Genomic DNA, 5,933 nt, shown 5'->3' on the forward strand with positions numbered 1-5,933 from the left:
CATCGCTGTTCACTAGGATGTGGCTGGATCCTCTCCTAGTCCCAAGCGTGCTCAAGGGTTTGTATGGAAGGAATCATACCTGCACAGTCCCTCTAAGGCTGAACCTTAGAGAACACAAGAAAGCTCCAAAGTAACCACAGGTGTCTTGCAGAAAGTCTGTTTTGAGAAGGAGTCTTGACGTCAAGCTGCAAGGTATCTCTGTGCAGGTGTGAGCTGCAGAGACAGCCCTGCTTGAGGGCGGTCCTGCAGTGTAGCCTGCTGCTATGCAGCAGAGCTGGAGGGGCACTTGGGCTGCTCCCTGATTTGGGGTAAGATGGCTGCCTCCTTGCCTTGCTTTCTCTTTAGTCCCCGGCTCAGTCCCGGCTGTTGAACTAAGTGTCAGCTACCAGTTGTTTCAGCCTCCCAGTTTGAGACAGCTTTGTGACGGTTCATCTCTTTGAGCCAGACTGTTTCCTGTGCTGCAGCTCATTGTCTTACTCTGCAAGGCTGGGCAGTGCCCTGCAGAAGGGCTGAGCTGGGACTGGGACTGCTGCATTCTCTCACAGCTCCCCTGCCATTTCTCTTCTCCCTGCAGGCTCCAGTTCAACTTCTGCCTTCCAGCCGTGATCATCCCAGCCTGCAGGAGAGCAGCAAATGGCTGCAACACATCTAGCTGAGGTAGGGGTTGGGGAAGCAGGCAGGAGAGGCCAAATGGCCAGGGATGTGAATGCAGGGGAAGAGGGAGATGCCCTCACGCAGCATGTGTGTGCTGGGGACAGAGAAGCGGCTGGGATGGGAGGTTCTGTCCTGTGCGAGCTGTTTGTCTGGGCCTTGGCTGTTCCCAGCAAGGTGCTTCTTTGCTTGCAGGAGCCCGTGAACTTTGAGGAGGTGGCCGTGTATTTCAGCAGGGAGGAGTGGGCGCTGCTGGACCCTGCGCAGCGAGCGCTCTACTGGGACGTGATGCTGGAGACGTACCAGTGCGTGGCCTCGCTGGGTGAGAGCTTGTCTGCCTTTCCTCCTCGTTAGGGCACCTTTGGCTGTGCAGAATGAGCCTCTGCAAGTCGGGCCTTGGATAATGGCCATGCAGCTACATATTGACTAACACCACAGTGCCAGCAAGAAAGGAGATACTGAGAAGCATGAGTTTCAGAAGGGATTAGTATGCACGGCACTGTAATCAAAGCCGCAGAGTCAGTGCTGGCAAGCAGGCATCAGCCAGGAGGGAGAAAACCAGCCCTTGTGTTGTGTGTTGCATGGTGCCACCAGCTCCAACTCACAGATGACTCCCTGGTTACTGCTATAGAATTGAGGATTTTCCATGCAATTGCCGTCAACATTTTGATGCCTTGACCTCTGGTAGATTGTAAGAAAATAAATAAGCTGTTGTAAAGTTAATTTGAATGAAAAAATATTCCTTCATGATGTTCAGAGACGTCAAAGCATTCTTTGCTCCAAGGGAAGCTGTAGGCGTGGTGTCATTCAGGCCCAAATGGTGGTTTCTCCTTGGGGAGGGAGACAGAGTGAGCTGTTGAACAGGCACTGTGCCAGAATGAGGGAAATGCTCTCTTGTTCCCTGTTTCTCTCCCTGAAGCTCCATTTCCAGGCCCCAAGCCCGTGGTGATCTCCCTGCTTGAAAGTGGGGAAGACCCCTGGATCCCAGATGTGTGTAGCCCTGAGGCCATGCCAGGAGACCTCATCCCAGGTGAGATGGTGGAGGGAAGGGGAATGTTGGGGCTGTAAGAGCCTTCTCTGCCTTTGTTTTATTTTGGGCACCGTGTGCTATTGCTGCATTTTCTCTGTCATCCAGCAGCTGGTGGGATCAAAAATGCAAAGGAGGTTCTGCAGAGAAGTTGTGTAGCAGATAGACAGTGGGGTCACATCTCTGCGGAAGAAATCAGAAGGGATGCCCATGAAGGCCTGCAGCAAGGTCAGGGTGAGCACATCAAGAAGCCCCTGGGAACGCGTCTGGGAATGACATTGAGGAACCCAGTGGACTTCACCATAGGTCCAAAGCAGCCTGAGGAAACCAGGAGCAAGGATGCGTGCCGGATGAAAAAGCAGAATCCGTGCACTGAGTGTGAGAAAAGCTTTAAAACAGATTCCAGCATCACTAACCACCAGTGCATGCACTCAGCAAAGAGGCATTACGAGTTCTGTGATTCTGCAGAGAGCATGAAAAGGAGAGTCCACCCCAATTTCACGGACACTGGGAGCCTCACTTCCCAGCAGTGTATCCACAGAAGAGAGAGACTGTACAAGTGTGCTGAGTGCGGGAAGAACTTCAAAGATAGTTATAAACTCAAAAGGCACCAACGTGTCCACACAGGAGAGCGACCATATAAGTGCACTGAGTGTGGGAAGAACTTCAAAGATAGTTATAAACTCAAAAGGCACCAACTTGTCCACACAGGAAAGCGACCATATAAGTGCACTGAGTGTGGGAAGAGCTTCAAAAGCAGTTCCAGACTCACTTGTCACCATCGCGTCCACAGAGGAGAGAGACCATATAAGTGCACTGAGTGTGGGAAGAGCTTCAAAAGCAGTTCCAAACTCACTTGCCACCATCGCGTCCACACAGGAGAGAGACCATATAAGTGCCTTGAGTGTGGGAAGAGCTTCAAAGAAAGTTCCAACCTTACCTACCACCGTCGCATCCACACAGGAGAGAGACCATTTAAGTGCCTTGAGTGTGGGAAGAGCTTCATCAGCAAGTCTGTTTTGAAGTGTCACCAGCGCATCCATACAGGAGAGAAACCCTATACATGTCCTGAGTGTGGGAAAAGCTTCACAAGGAGCTCTGAATTGAAGCAGCACCAGAATGTCCACTCGGGAGACAAAGCCTTTAAATGTCCTGAGTGTGGGAAAAGTTTCAGATGGAGTTCTGATTTGAAGCGCCACCAGTGCATCCACAAAGGAGAGAAACCCTCTAAGTGTTCGGAGTGTGGGAAGAGCTTTAAAAGGTGTTATAAGCTGATGCTGCATCAGAGCATGCACATGGAAAAGAGACCCTTAAAGTGACCTGAGTGTGGTAAGAGCTTCAAAGCGAGTTCAGAATTCAAGATGCCTCAGAGCATCCACACAGGAGAGTTTCACGGTGTTATCTAGATCAATCTATGTCCATGACAGGGGGCTAGCAGGCCTTTGGGCTCCCCGCCCCCCAAAAATGGGAAGGGAAAAGGGGTAGGGAGATGGGAACTGGCTCAGGGAAACAAACAGAGCAGCAGCAACAATCTAAGGAGGAAGACTTACCTTACTAACTATGATGTCGGGATGCAAGATTACACAATATAATACAGTCTAATTGAAACTGAGGTCCTCTGGGATGTGTAGTTCTTCTCTGTGCTCCACATGATGATATGATGAGAAATACCAATAGAAAAAATATTACCAAACCATGCCATTCTATCTCTTATTCTACATCGCTATAATATGCTTAAAATACATATAAATAAACAAAAATTAAAATGTATGACACACACAGGTCTATTTACATATATATACATAGAATTACTGACTGCACTGCCCCAACATCAAATTCCTTTGTGGTACATATTGAACATGCCCATCTCTCTGCATCACCCACCAAGTGCTCCCAGGTCCCTGGGCAAAAAAAATTTCACCAAGTGGTTTGCCCTTTCCAGAGGCTGGAAGGACCCAAACAGCTTTTCCCAACATGTTCTTTACATGTACTACAGGGATCTTATCTCTCTCTACATTGTGCAGGGGGCTGGATTGGCTAGGACCCTCATGATTGACAGATCTTCTCATACTGACCAACCAAGTGGCTTCTGCCCAATGCTTCTCCCAGTGCTTCAGTGTTCCACCATCTATTGCTTTCAACATAGCTTTCAACAACCCATTGTTCAATTTTACCAGAAGCTGGTCACTGTAGGGGATATGATAAACCCAATGTTTTTATAAGGAAATGTTTGAATTGTGTCTCATTTTCAGATTCATATCTTTCTTGGGTGCCATGTCACGGAAACGTTTGAATTGTGTCTCATTTTCAGATTCATATCTTTCTTGGGTGCCATGTCACCATAGGACTTGCTTCTCAAGATTCAGTGCGGTGTTTCAGGTGGTAGTATGGGTACTGTGTATGTGTCAAGCCACCCAGTGTTTGCTTTCACCATGGTAAGCACATAATACTTGCCATTGTGACTTGCGTAATCCAACTCCATAACCACGAAGCAGTTATAAAGCAGGTATGTTTAATGAGTGATGCGCATACACCCTGGTGCATGGGGGATAGCTTCACCTTACTTGCACACCGTTAGGACAAAATGTGCAACAGATATAGGCTGAACTAATACATAATCAATAGTTTGCAGGAATTTGGATACATATTAATTATATTCATGAGACCGCATTAGCATGCAGTCCCTCCCCCCTTGCGTATGTGTACTGAGTTGTGGGGGTGGTTGTGGGATGAAGGCTCATCATCTTCCTCGCTGTAAACTTTCGACCCTGCGGGAGGGGCACCCCCAAACTCATTCCAGCTTGCTCTGTGGACATCTAATCACCACACTGTTCTGGGGCTCCTCCACCCTTCTCTTCATGGCCTTCATCTCCTTGTTTTCTCAAAATTAGTGTCTGCAATTCCCCCTCTCTGCCCCCCCTTAACATAAACTATCTATCTGTAACTACCCTTTGCCTTAGTGAGGCCCCCTTTCCCTTTCTGTAGCAAAGTGTTCCCTTTTCATCTACTATGCGGTCTTTTTTCACTATTCAATTGTGAGATGGTGGCAAGGTGATATAATCAACCTGCCACTCCTCCCTGTATTTAACCTTCTGCCATTGTCCTTGCCCACAGAGAAGTTTCACCTCTTGGCTTGTTTAATTACGGCATGTGTTTCACAATCATGAGTAACCTGCGCGATAGTGTCCATAGTTAAGTCCACCCCTCGGTCTCCGGCCCACTTATATGTCACATCTCTTCCCTGATGGCCCGAGGTCTCATGAGCCCATCGAGCTAGAAATAACTCACCCTTATTCTGCCAGTCCAAGTCAATTTGAGAAACCTCAATTATGGCAGTTCAATCTGCCTGATGGTTGTTCTGTTGTCCTTCAGTAGCCCGACTCTTGGGCACGTGTGCATCCACATGACACACCTTTACAACCGTACCTTCGGGTTTCAATGTCTTTCCACAGTCCAGCAGCTCAAATAGGTTTACCCCTCCGTTGCAAGTTACTTTTTTCCCACTGCTGTAAGCACCCCCATAAGGCATTTGCCACCATCCATGAGTCAGTATAAAGAGAAAGCATTGGCCACCTCTCCCTTTCAGCAACATCTAAGGCCAGCTGGACAGCCTTTACCTCTGCAAACTGACTTGATTCTCCTTTACCTTCAGTAGCCTCTGCAACCTGTTGTGTGGGGCTCCATTTGCGATGCTTCCCTACGATGTGACATGATCCATCAGAGAACAGGGCATATTTCTTTTCATTTTCTGGAAGCTCGTTGTATGGTGGGGCCTCTTTAGCACGTGAATCCCCCCTGTGGCGCAAGTGGTAGAAGTGCCGCTCTGCTACACAGGAGGCTCGAATCCCGGGGGGTTGGACTCAATGATCTCTAAGGTCCCTTCCAACCCGCATGAGACTATGATACTATGATACTATGACACCTCTTCTGCTGCTGATGTTCCAAACTTTTTACCTTCAGGCCAGTCCATGATCACCTCTAGGATCCCTGGAAGGCTGAGGTTCCCCATCTGAGCTCATTGTGTAATCATCACAATCCACTTGCTCCAGGTGGCATCAGTAGCACGATGGGTGGAGGGAACCTCTCCTTTGTACATCCAGTTCAGCACTGACAGTCAAGGTGCCAGAAGGAGCTGTGTTTCAGTACCAACTACTTCGGAAGCAACCTGAATCCCCTCATATGCAGCTAAGATCTCCTTCTCAGTTGGAGTGTAGCACTCTTCGGACTCCTTGTATGCTCAACTCCAAAATCCCAG

At 48.6% G+C, this 5,933-nt stretch overlaps 1 pseudogene across 1 annotated transcript; it reads left to right on the forward strand.

Annotated features, from left to right (window-relative positions):
- The first annotated feature begins 279 nt into the window (after nt 1-279).
- Nucleotides 280-3,084, forward strand: LOC146756662 (uncharacterized; annotated as a pseudogene). Its single transcript, XR_014937367.1, has 3 exons — nt 280-973; nt 1,571-1,681; nt 1,787-3,084. The product of XR_014937367.1 is annotated as an uncharacterized LOC146756662 (transcript).
- The last annotated feature ends 2,849 nt before the right edge of the window (nt 3,085-5,933 follow it).

This window comes from Coturnix japonica, chromosome 26 (assembly GCF_054131305.1).
Source record: "Coturnix japonica strain WE chromosome 26, WE-NBRP24, whole genome shotgun sequence".
NCBI classification, from domain to species: Eukaryota; Metazoa; Chordata; class Aves; order Galliformes; family Phasianidae; genus Coturnix; species Coturnix japonica.